The sequence below is a fragment of the Thamnophis elegans genome, chromosome 3 (genome assembly GCF_009769535.1).
Source record: "Thamnophis elegans isolate rThaEle1 chromosome 3, rThaEle1.pri, whole genome shotgun sequence".
Lineage (NCBI taxonomy): Eukaryota > Metazoa > Chordata > Lepidosauria > Squamata > Colubridae > Thamnophis > Thamnophis elegans.
Genome location: NC_045543.1, coordinates 102,162,208 through 102,175,783, shown reverse-complemented (window position 1 = coordinate 102,175,783; position 13,576 = coordinate 102,162,208).

Genomic DNA, 13,576 nt, shown 5'->3' with positions numbered 1-13,576 from the left:
TTAGGCCAAGGGAAATGTTTAAAGAAAACAAACACGGAGGAGTTATTTTGAATCAGAGTATGGTAACTCAAGATCTTTTTCTGCATTGCTCCTTTTCCCCTTCATTTAAAAAAACAAATGGGATGATGTCATCTGGAAATGATGGAATTATTTTCCTATCCGCATTCAATCAGAATTATTATTATATCAATTAAGGTCTTGGCTTGTCGTATTGCAAAACCACAAATACTAAAGACACTAATACATTGGTTCTCAACCATGGCAACTTTAAAATGGGGAGGTTTCAACTCCCAGAATTCTCCAGTCAGCCATACACTAGACCAGGGGTGCCAAACTCACACTGTCACGGTGGCATCACGTGACATATCACAACTTTTCCCCCTTTTCATTAAACCAGGCATGAGCATGGCCAGCACATGACGTATCCGGCCCACAGGCTGGGAGTTTGACAACCCTGCACTGGACAGTGGCCACAACCATGTAGTTATAAGCCCTTCTTTCCATTTCTTATATATCATCTTTTTTACTTCTCAATGTGCCAGTGAGCTCTGAGAGTTTCGGTTCAAGTTTGAGAAAAACTGCATCAACCTATATTGATTCAACTTGCCCAACTTTCTAAATAAAATAAATACAAATAAAGGCATTCCATTCCTCAATTTTCAAAATTTTGAATGCTGCCTACTTCTAAATGGTATACATTAACATTTCCTTTTAACGTTTACAATGTAAAATATTTTTGTATTGTACTTTGAATCTACAGTATAACTTCACTCTCTTGGATGTACATAGCGGATGTACATGTGCGTAAAAGCTTTTTGTTTACCCCAGCATGTAATGCGGCTGATGTAAAAGCTAATGCAGCTTTAAAAGTTTACTGACTGCTCTAGGCACTATGACCTATTTCAGCTGCTTAACAACAAATGACTGCATCAGAGATTTGCGCTCCACATTTTTTTCTTTTCTTTTTTTGCAAGAGGCAAAACAATCTGCTAAATCCTGACCTTGCCATTCATTGTAACTTTAAATGCCTCAGATTGATGCCAAAGGAAGAAAGCCAGCTTAATATGGGGCTTTGGTATCAACTCTCAAATTTAGGTGTCATTTTGGAATTGCCAAAGAAGAGAATTCCCAGATGTTTAGCACTGGCGTGTTTCCCCCCTACCCAAATAGCTTGAATTAAGAAGTCTTTACTTAAGTCATGCTGTTTACAATTACCACAAGGGTAAACTAATAGCAATGACTCAGTACAAGTTAGACTGTAGCAGGGACCCTGGGGAAGGGATTCAAAAAAGGCAAGATGGCAATCAGATTCTACTTCCTTTGCATTCCCGTGGAACGGGGACATGGCTTCAATCATGCTGTCATGACCACAATAGCAATATTGCTATTTTTGCACTCTTATGGAGAGAAGATTGGTTTCCACCTGTCTTATAGTTTAAGGAATGATGATGATCCTCATTTAGCAATAAATAAATAAAGATAGTTCTTGTTTAGCAACCACAATGCACACCAGGAACCGGAAGTGATCATTGAATGAAAAATCATGTAACCATGACTTTGATTATGATTTACTTATGATCTAATATACGGGTGTCAAACTTGATCATGTCATGGGCTGGATTGTGACATATCATGACTTTTTTGCCTTTGCGGACCCAGATGGGTTTGGTCTGCAAGCGACATATCTGGCCCACCACCGCCAATTTGACAGGCCTGATCTAATAGTTTACCCTACCATTATTTTATATGTAACTCAAATCAGTGAATATACACAGTACTCCTTTCTCAGTCTATTTTTCCCAAAGAAGGGCTGTCAAACTCAAGGCCCGGAGGCCAGATACATCATGTGCTGGCCACGCCTGGTTTAGCAAAGGGGAAAATAATCATGATACGTCATGTGACCCCCGCCATGACATTGAGGGTTTGACACACCAGTCCCAAAGCAACAATCCTATGAGATGGGCTGGGCTAAGAGAGAGTGACCGAGATCACCCAGCCAGCTTTCTTGCCTAAGCTGGAACTAGAACTCCCAATCTCCTAGTTCATAGATCAGAACCTTAATCAGTCAGCCAAAGAGGCTCTTCAGCTTTCCTTTACTTTGCAGCATCAGAAGGCCATGACCCCAAACAGCAAGTAATCCAAATGGCAGGGAAGCTTTCCAGAACTTGATTCACAAGGAAGCTGGGTAAGAGGACAAATTCTATAGCCCCTTTTTCCTACTTCTCATCCCTTTGGAATGGTCACCTCTGCGCTGGGACAATTATCAAGCAGGGAATTAGCATTTGTATTTATATTCCTCAGGGCAGATGAGATTACAAGAGAGTGTGGGAAGTTATCATCCAGCCCTCTCCCAGAAAAATGAAATATCCTAGGAAATATTGAAAAGGCAGAATATTTCTCTGCATGTGAAAAGAAAGAAACATGTTTTAAAAGACAGAATAGTTGCCTGTAGCTTCCTGCCCATCCCCACTGTTAATGGGCCATTAAGACGGCCAAGCTAGTCCACTTTACATAATAAAGACTTCACCAGCAGCTACAGGAAAGCATGATAATATTGGCCCTTTACTCAACTGACCACATGGCATCTGAGAACTCATCCATACCTGGATTCAAAACACAGCCTAGTGAGTAGCCCCTGCATGGCCCCATGGGAATCTGACAACCAATCAGAATACATTTCTTACACAGGAACAGGAAACAGAGAGGTGGGACTAAACAGGTTATAAAAAGCCCAGCAAGCCCCTCCTTCAGCCCTTCTCTTCTTCTCCACCAATATTGAAGCATGTGATCACCTTTTCTGTTCAGGGCTCAAGTATGTGGCCCTGTCCAACAATAAACCATCTTTCCAAGGAGCCTCCATGTCTCCAGTGTCTTTTTCCCCACTTGGAGCTGAACCCAGAAGGACATTTCTTTCATCAAGAATAAGCAGGTACATAGTGGGGAATATACACCAAAAACAATGTGCTATGCTGGCTGTTTACTTAGCAGCTGGCAGCTCTGAGCCCTCAGCTGCTTAGGAGGCAAACAAAAGCCTTTAACGTGAAACTGATTAGAGTCTGGTCAATTGCAAGCAGCTTGTCAATCAGCAGAGTATTCCAATCAACTAATTAAGGTCACAAAACTGAACTTGTTAACTTGCGGTTAGCTCTCTTTATAGGCATGCTGTTGCTGGGAAAAGCAGTTCAGGAATAGATACTGTAATTTGTTTAAGCAATCTGTCCGCTGGGGTTGGGGGTGAAAAAATGGGTCAGGCACAGGACAACTTGTGTTGACTGCAATTGCAAACATGTCACTGAGAGATACACTGAATGGCATAAATGTGGACATTGATTGCAAAGTTACGTTTTCATCAGCATTGTAACTGCGAACAAAACTCCCCGTGCAATGTATATAATTCATGTATAATGCATCTCCTGTCAATAAATAATAAAGTTTCTTCTCTTTTGTTAGTGCTTGGCCTTGGGGAAATGCATCAAAACTGTAGAAAGAAGCTTTAACATGTTACCTACTTATTTTTTTTTCAGAGTTTTGTAGAAAGTTAGCACCCATCCCTCTCCCAGAAAAATGAAATATTCTAGGAAATATTAAAAAGGGAGAATATTATATTTTCCCTAAAGGAGAAACAGATGTGTTTCTAAAGACATAAACGCAGAGCCTCAGCTCCCTGCCCCCCCCCCCAGCAGATATTTGGTGGCAACCTTTCTACAAGGCAAAAGGCTGGGCCAGCTTATCTACAAAACAAAAGACCTTCACCCTCAAGACATGATGGGATTAGTCATCGCTCAAGATCCAAACCAGGAAAAAGCCATTAAGCCATAATAAAAATTGCCCAACACCCTTTCAGAATACAATCCTCTTCATTACATCATCACCCAGCAAGATTCAACCAAGCCTGGGATGCAGACAACCTATAAAATTACCCCTGCATGGCCCCATGGGATTCTGACAACCAATCAGGATATCTGCCCTTACACAGGAACAGAAAGCTCTAAGGCGGGACACAAGAGAGAGAGAGGGGGGGGAGAGAGTGTGTGTGTATACATACATATACATACATACATACGTACACACACACACACACACACACTATTTTTCAGAGTATAAGACACCTTTTTCCCTCAAAAAAAAGGGTGAAAATCTGGGTGCATCTTTTATTTATTATTATTTATTATTAAAATTTATATGCCGCCCAATCCCGAAGGACTCCGGGTGGCTTACAAAAAAGAAGAGGAAGAAAAAAAATAAGAAAAGGACAGATTTAAAATCCCAACACATGCATTTGTTCTAATTGGGGCTGGACCTCAACAATGAGGTCAACAGCCCCAGGCCTGCCGGAATAGCCAGGTTTTAACAGCTTTCCTGAAGGCCATGAGAATGGGTAAGGTCCGGATCTCTGGGAGTAGCTCATTCCAAAGGGTTGGAGCAGCCACAGAGAAGGCTCTCCTCCGGGGGCCCGCCAGCCGACATTGTCTGGCTGAGGGCATCCGAAGGAGGCCCAATCTGTGGGATCTTACCGGCCTTTGGGAGGTATGTGGCAGTAGGCGGTCTCGTAGGTATGCTGGCCCTAAGCCATGTAGGGTTTTAAAGGTAATAACCAACACCTTGAATTGCGTCCGGAGATCAATTGGTAGCCAGTGCAGCTCGCGGAGGACAGGTGTAATGTGGGTGTACCTTGGTACACCCAATATTGCTCGCGCGGCCGCATTCTGGACTAGCTGCAGTCTCCAAACGCTTTTCAAGGGTAGCCCCATGTAGAGTGCATTGCAATAATCCAGCCTTGAGGTGACAAGGGAATACAGCATTTTTGGCCTACCGAAACCCTGCCCCCTTTGCAAAAATGGACGTGCACAGGGTTTGGGAGGCTTACAAAGTGCTCCTGGGGGCTGGAGAGGGCCATTTTTTCTCATTTTTGCCCCCACCAGTCCCTAGGAGCACTCTACAAGCCTCCCAAAGCCTCTGCATGCCCCCCTTTTGCAAATATATATATGAAAACCATGACCTTTCCTCCTGAACAATTCTTCCTTCCAAATGTTGGTATTCTATTTCCCTAAGAACAAAAACCTTCCCAAATGAGCCTTTTTGTCATATATGAAAGAAATGTGTATGTTTCTGATGAGATATAATATGCCACTGCTAATACACTACTAAACCTGTGTCTGAATAATTATGTTTTTACAACTGTGGAGGTAGTTCTCCAGTTATTTCTTTGTGCTTCAGATTCTAATACTTTGGGATAAAGGGATACTTCAGAGACAAGATATGCAGTCACCTTTCACTCTATTCATTTTGAATGAAACGTGCGACAGGAGAATATCTCGATTGTTGAATATTTTATAGTCCATAAATATTTTTACTTTTTATATTTACTTTATTACAAGTACTGACCTGGTTTTTGTATATTCTATACATCTTTCTTGTCTAAGGATATTCTGACTTTGTTTAATCCTGTTGTTGTTATTATTATCTTCTCTATTAACTGGCATAAAGATGCAATAGGAATTTCAATGTGGCTTTTTGCTGAGGATACTTTCTGCAGTTATGAGTTTTCTCTAGCCATGAAGGCTTCCTTGTATAATTTAAATCTTGATTGATCTTCTAAAGTTTTAAATCATGCAGAGAGGCTATATTGCTTCAAAAGGTTCCCTCTGAAGAAGTTATCTGTCATTTGCAGGAAGAAAAAGCTTCTGGTAGCTTCACTTCAATAATAATTTTTCCATGATGCAAATAACAAGTGCAGAGAATGCAAGCCAATTTTTAGGGATCAGAATATGTATATGTAGGAAGAAAGGTTTACTTTTTTGGGGGTAGATTTGCATAGAGTTGTGATGGTGAACCTATGACATGCGTGCTACAGGTGGAACACGGAGCCATTTCTGAGAGCACATGAGGCATTACGCTGTCAGCTTCAGCATGCATGCATGCATGCTGCCCAGCTGATTTTCAGCCTTGATTTTTGGCCGTTTTTTCGCATTCCGGAGCCTCCAGAAGCCTCTGGAGGGTGAAAAACTGCCCAATGCACAAACTGGAAATCCATTCCTGAACTTCTGGTTTGTGAGTTAGGAGGTTTTTCGCCCTCCTCAGGCTCCTAGAAAGCCTCTGCAGCCTGGGGAGGACAAAAAAACGGAAGTTGGAAAAAGGGACGTTTTTGCCCTCCCCAGGCTCCAAGAACGCCATGTGCGCATGCGTGGGGCAGGGGTTTCATGCATGTATGCGCAAGGGGCATGGTGCAGGGGGGCATTAAATTATGCTGGTGGGCACACATGTGTGCTTTTGGCACCCAAGGCAAAAAAGGTTCACCATCACTTGTGTAGAGTATCCACCATTTTTTTAAAAAAAACCCAAAATCTTATAATCAAAGATTCTTTTATTACATTTTCATTTTCCTTTATACAATCACTTAAATACTGTGCAGTTAAAAAAAAAAGAAGCAATAAACAACTCATAACACTTCTATCCTACATACACCCTTCCTTCTACCCCTCCAACTTTCATTTCTCCCTTCCAACAATCCCCTCTTCTACTTCCCCTCCCCCTCAGCCATTCCTTTCTCCCCTTCCCACCATCTCACCCTCCTTACATTCCCTTCTCACTCCCTCTTAATTCCCCCCTCTTCTTTCCCTCTACACCTCGCTTCGGTGTATTTCTAGTATTCATTGGTCTATTTGTTTTGTACTAAAACAAAAGAAAAATAAAAGGAAAAGAAAGAAGAAAAGAAAAAAAGAAAAAAAAAACAACAGTATCCAAGTGCATTCATTGTTCTGAAAATTGAGTCTATACTTCCACCCTCCCCCCCACCCACCCCCTGAACCCCCCTCCCTGACCCCCTTCCGACTTCCCAGGTCCCATTCCCGGCATCGTTCTTTATCAAGCAAAGTCTGGAGTATATTGAAACCAAATAGATTAGAAGTTACAAAATAATAAAAAATAATAAAAAAAAGAAAAAAAAAGAAAAGAATAATAAAAAGAAAAAAAAAGGAGGGGGGGTAACCCCCCCCAAGAAAGAGAAGTCAATATACTCTCTAACATTAAACTCAGCTTCTCATTATTTTTAAAATTTTAAACAATGTCTTTACCTGCTTCCGCATATAAATTCTATACCTCCCATCCTGCCTTTACCCGTGTCCGCATATATATTTTATCCTCATCCATTGCTCCTCTCATATTTACTCCACCCTCGTGTAGACTCTCCAGATAATCTTTCTTAACCTTGTGTTCAAATAACAATTTATACAAAAATCAGCTTACATTCTGGATCAAGATAATCTAATTGAACTTTCACTACCCTTCCATCTACCCCACGCACCCGACTCCATTCATCCCAAACCACAATCCAAGAAAACTATGATCTCCGCTCTCCTCACCCCAAAGAATAGATCATGCGCAGTTTAAATTAAGATTCAAACAAGTCTTATATAAGTCCCATATAATATATGTCCAAATTCAGCACCGCTTCTTTCAGTCTCAATATCTCTTCATCGGTATACAGCTTTGTCATTTTATACCAGACAGGAGTCCTGAAATTTTATTCAAATTAAAAATTTAAGAAGTATTTTAAAGGCATAGCTGGATCTTTATTCTTTACTCTTCTGCCCTTCTGGAAAGGGAAAGCAACACCCGCCGCCTTGTAGCCACGTGTCCCGCTGCTTATCTTCTCCTTCTCCTTGTCTTTCTCCAAGTCCGGATGAATCAGGAAGTCCCGCCTTCAGGGTTTTGTAGTAAAAATCTCGGGCTTCGCAAACAGAATTGAGACGATATTTTTGGTTCTCAAATGTGACTGTGATACCAGATGGCACTTCCCATTTATATTGTATCTGAGAATCTCTGAGTTTTTCAGTTAAGAAAGTGTAGTCTCTCCTTGCTCTTAATATTTGAGATGGTATTTCTTTAAAAACAATCAAGTCCTGTCCATCGATTCGCAGCCTGTTATTGTAAAACTTCTGTATTATCGCATTTCTGGATTCTCTTGTGGTGAAATATATAATTATGTCCCTCGGAAGCTGTCGTTGTTTTGCTACACACGAGTTCTGGCGATAAATTTTTTGAATCTGCCAATCAAAGTTAAATCCCGGACTTCCCACCGAACGTCTGAAAGCTTCAAAAAGGTCTGTTTCAAATTCTCCTGTTCCTTTTCACGCAATCCTCTGACTCTTATTGCAAACGCAGTCTTATTGTAATTTATCATAACGAGTTGTTTTTGAGCATTTTCAACTTCCTGTTGTAACGTTTGAATTTTAGATGTCAAATTAGAATTAGTTTTTTCCAAAAGTTCCAATTTGTCCTCCATTTCAGAAACATAGCCTGTCATAACAGTCATAACTCTGATCGTATCTTCCCTTGTTTGAGCAATCTTGGCGTCCAGTTTATCATATAAGTCCGATAAAAGTTGTTTAATTTCCTGTCTGAACTCTTTAAGGGTTTCAAAAAGAAATTCTTGCGTTAAGAGATCTCCAGTGGAGGGCGTGGGAGGCAAGGGCAGCGATTTTGTAACAATTTCTTGAGATGTATTATTAAGGAAACGCTTAGACTGCTTCGATTTGGGAGCCATTATAAAAAACGCACAAACAAACAAAGTCTCTGCTCCCCTCGGTTTTAAATGGGGTACTATTTATAGATTTTTAACAGTTAATAAGGAGAAGTCTTCAGGAGAATAGGGCTGATTGAGTGTGTCATATATCAAATGCAGAAGCTATAAAATCGCCATCTTGTAACGCAGCTGGATAAGAAAGCCTTTTACAAAATTGAAGCTGGTATTTTGAATAGTAATAAGAAAAAAAAATTTACAACTTCAAGTTAATATTTGGTTTTGAGGCCATTTCAAAATTTATCTGCCTGCAGTTAATAAAACTCTATTGCCTGAATATGCAGCTTTAAGTGAAGAGGCTGAATTCCCCTTTTATTTTGAAGTTAAGGCTTGGCAAAACTTTCAGTGAGTAAACATTGTAACAAGACCGTTCAGCAGATTCATCACCATTTAACTTCCAGATAAGCAAAGTTAATGAAGGAGTAACATTCTTGTAGAAATAAAGCTAATTAAAAAGCTTCTGCTGGCCTATTGTGAAACCAAAACATGTGATAAGCAATCTCTTTTGTTTTGGATTCTTGTGAATTCTTGTGAGGATTAACAAAAAGTGTTCATTATTACCGGAGAAACCAGCCTGCTCGGCGCCATTTTAAAAGCCTCTAAGTAAATAATTTTTCGGAGGAGAAAAAGAAAAGAAGCTAAAATGTTGATAAACAATTATTGTGCACGGAAATGGATTCAGCTCGTGATAAGATTAAATCAAACAAAACTTTGAGCAGAGTGGGGGAGTCTTACTTTGTCCTGCACAAGGCAGTTGTGTAGAGTATCCACCATTTTTTTAAAAAAAACCCAAAATCTTAGAATACCCTCCCATTTCAATTTTAATCTAGTTTATATTCATTTATTTTATTGATGTCCCGCCTTTTTATTATTTTTTATAAATCAAAGCAGCAAACATACCAAACACACCTTCCTGCTCCTATTTTTCCCACAACAACAACCTCGTGAGGCAGGTTGGGTTAAGAGAGGGTGACTGGACTAGCTGGCTTTCATGGCTCAGATAAGACTAGAACTCACAGCCTCAAGTTTTTTAGCCTGGTACCTTAACCATTAGACCAAACCGGCTAATGTAATTTAACTTAAATTGTTTTCCTCCCCTTCCCCCTCAATTACTTCTTATTCAAAATGAACAATTACAGAATAGGGTGTCTGGAACTGGAAGTCAAGTGAAGTGCATAATATTACATCAGCTAAGGATGAAATGTCCTCTATCGGTTCCTCTACTCATAGCAGAGGGTCTTATAGTGTGTGATTGAAAGGCTGGATTCTGAAACAATGCCACAAATACCAAGGTTTTGTTTGGAACAGGACTTCAAGGGAATGATATAATGCGACAAATAATCTGGGAATTTCTGACCTCTCACCACATAGTCCTTCCAATGAGTCACTGCTGGCATTTCAACTAAATGGTGTGCATAGAAAAGGACATGATTTAGTGATGTGAGTGACAGTGGGTATTTCTATTCTGGTGAACACATTCTGTCTCTGTCTCTCTCTTTCTCTTTCTCTCTCAACCTTCCTCCTCCCTTTTGCCTTTGCCAGTGCCTTTTACAAGTGGCTGATTTCAGCAGACTTTTCCTTCTGCTGTGGGTAATTGATGTGTTCATATTACGCAGTGTCAACATTAGCCCAAGGTCATCTCAAGGCAGAAACATGGAGACAACACTTAATCTGTCAGGTTTCACCAGCTATGCTTCTCTAAATAAAATATGCAGGTCCCAGTTGTATAGATGATTTTTCATTGAGTTATTCTATACATTCTCTTTATGGGGAGGGGGCAGATTTATTATTTTAAACATGCAGGATCTATTCTGACCTCACGAGAATATAAATCTGACATCTGAACTCTCACTATTCAGATAGTATTATCTTTACATGATGTTATCTTATAGTCCGAAAATTTTTTTGTAACAAGTTCAAGGCTTTCAACCTGTAGAAAATGCAGATGCAGGTTCTGTCACATGGAGCAAAAATCAGATAATATGATGAAATGATTGTTACACACACACACACACACACACACACACACATGGCATGAAAAGGTTTAAAAATAAAGCTTGCAGCTAAACTGGCACAGGCAGCTGCTGGTCCTGATGATTACATCTGTTTAATGGAGAATGGTCAGGATATCTTCTACAAAATGAAATACTGGAATCTCCTAAAATCAGATGGCTTGAAGACCTGACTAACCACCAGAGAATTAAGACTTTAAGAGCAGATTTGGACATTTTAGAACCTCTCTTCCAACCACATCCAGCCCCTTGGCTGTCGTTGTCTAGCCTGTGGAGATTTCTTTTATTTTGAAGATAATTGCTACTTTTAAAAAATATATATATGCTTGTGCACCTTCACAGCCCTATTGATTCAGCTCTCCCCATTCCCAGTTTCTCATGTGGTTCCTTGGAAAAAATGTGCATCCGTACCTAAGAGGATGTGATATGGATTGAGTATAACAAGTGGTGGGCTGCTACGGGTTTGCCTGGGTTCCGGAGAGCCTTTAGCTAACATTATAAACCTTCAAATCCCACTGGGCAGAGAACCCATTGCTGAAATTTTTGAAGCCCACCCCTGAGTACAACCATACTTATGTAGAGTTATTTATGGTAGAGACTTGATTGAGATGCAGGAGCTAAATGTCTGTCTAAAGAAGAATAAACATGGACAATGTTTTGAAAAAAGGGGCTATTCATGATCTTTGTTTACCTACTAATTAAAGAGTTCCTTTAGCTGTTACAATCATAAGCTGAATTTAATATTTTGTATCAGACCTAAAATAGAAGGCTTTAAATAACTTGAAGTTGAGCTAATTTGGGTAGTTGAACTTGTAAAAAATCCAGAAATTTCTGAGTTTAAATATACATAATGATACAAAGATCAGCATTCAATTCAAAGCAGAACTTTTCTTGCTGTGTTTAATGGACAGCCAATTAGAAAATAACCATGGAAGATTATTTTTACATACGATTACTACTGTTACACCAGGGGTGGGTTCTGGCAGGCACTACTTCCAGTTCGCTCATCGGTGTCCTGCCTGTGTGTGCTTGATGTGCGCTATGCACGCATGCGCAGTGCAATAAAAATTGTTATGTGCATGTGTAGAAGCAAAAAACAAGATGGCAGTACCTACGGCGCTGCTAGGAGAACCAGTTTGGTGGCGTGGCAGACCTGGTTGCTACCAGTTCCAGCGACTCAGGCCGCCAAACAACTACCAGTTCGGCAGAATCGGTCTGAACCAGTAAGAACCCACCACTGTGTTACACTATTATACATGCAAAAGGGAAAGACTTTGAAATACCCATAATGGACAAATGGTTGGTAAAGACAACAGAATTAGCAGAGATGGCAAAATCAACTTGTTTGATTAGAGAAAGATCAATAGCTCCATTATCAGTGATAGGAAACCTCTTATGGACCTTTTGGTGAAGAAAGAAAAAAAGTTGTGATTTATGAGTTTGAAGATTACAAGGGTAGACTATGGAAAGAAGACGGTGATGTAACCTTAGCAAGAGAGATGGGGGTGAGTGGGGGAGATAATTATAGATAAATGTATGTATAATTGCTATCAGGAATATCAGAAGCCACCTCTTTTCTAATCTTTTCTTTTTCATTCTTTTACTATGTACTATTTTTCTTTATTATCTCTATTTTCTTTTATGATTTTTCTTTTGTTAAAAATTATTTCAATAAAGAGAATAATTTGGACAGTTAAAGTCTGCAGACATTTCTAGCTTTCTGTGTTTCAAACTGTAGGCTTACTGAGGATCGTAAGGGCTCTCATCATTCATGGGGGCACTATGGAGGATAAATATAAAAATAAATATTTAGTTATTGAATTGTTATACCAACTCCAAACAACTCTGGGATACTTCTCAAAGTTAAAATAAACAATGGCATACGAAAAGATCCACAATGTTGGTGTGTCCTACATCAGTGAAAATCTGCTTCAGCAAATTGGGGGACTCTTCAAAAGTTAAGGAGCAGATATTAAGAGCTCCAGGAAGAACAAAGAAAGGACAAAATTTTCAGTGATGAAGGACATTCTGAATAATTTGGAGACACATTCACTTGGAATATTACTCTGAACTCAAGTCATACTATTTCCTATTTCCAAGATGCAATGCATCTTCCTAAACTATTATTTATTTTTTGAAAGATTTTGTTTGATAGGCAGGGATTGGAAAATACACCATGGATTGTTTTATGGCTATGCATCAATTTTGGTTTAGTGTGGCAAAAGAGTAGGAGTCTTATAAACTATAGACTGTTTTATGGCTTGCTTCAATTGGAGTCAATTTTGATTTAGCATGAAAAAAGAATAGGAGAATGTAGTTGAATAAACTATTTATTCTATGTGGCCTGCTAGTATAATCAAATTTTCCTACAATGCTTTTTCATGATTTCCTTCATGGAGACATTTTATTACTCTTCTGCTTTTTGATGATGCTCCATTCTATTAATACCACAATGAGTAAGAGTTTTCTGATACTAGCTAATTTTCTTTGCAATCTGGCAGATGTTATTAAGTAGCCTTTGCTTCATAACCATTCATTCAATGACTGAACATATGACACTGCTTAACAAATTGTAGTTGTGACCAGTCCTCAAGATCTTGCTATTGCATTGCCCCCAGAACCATGTGACCAAAATTCAGGGGCTTCGCAACCTGTCTGCATTTATGACTGCAGTATGATAGCCTTACCAGGATGTCCTCAGGATATCAAATAAGGTGGGTGGGCACAACAGTGGTGGTATTCAGCAGGTTCTGACCAGTTCTGGATAACTGTTAGTAGAAATTTTGAGTAGTTCGGAGAACCGGTAAATACCACCTCTGATTGGTCCCACCCCCATCTATTCTCTGCCTCCTGAGTCCCAGCTGATCAGGAGGAAATGGGGATTTTGCAATAACATTCCCATGGAGTGTGGAGGTAATGGAGATTTTACAGTATTCTTCCCCTGCCATGTCCACCAAGCTGTGCCTGCCAAGCCACACCCACA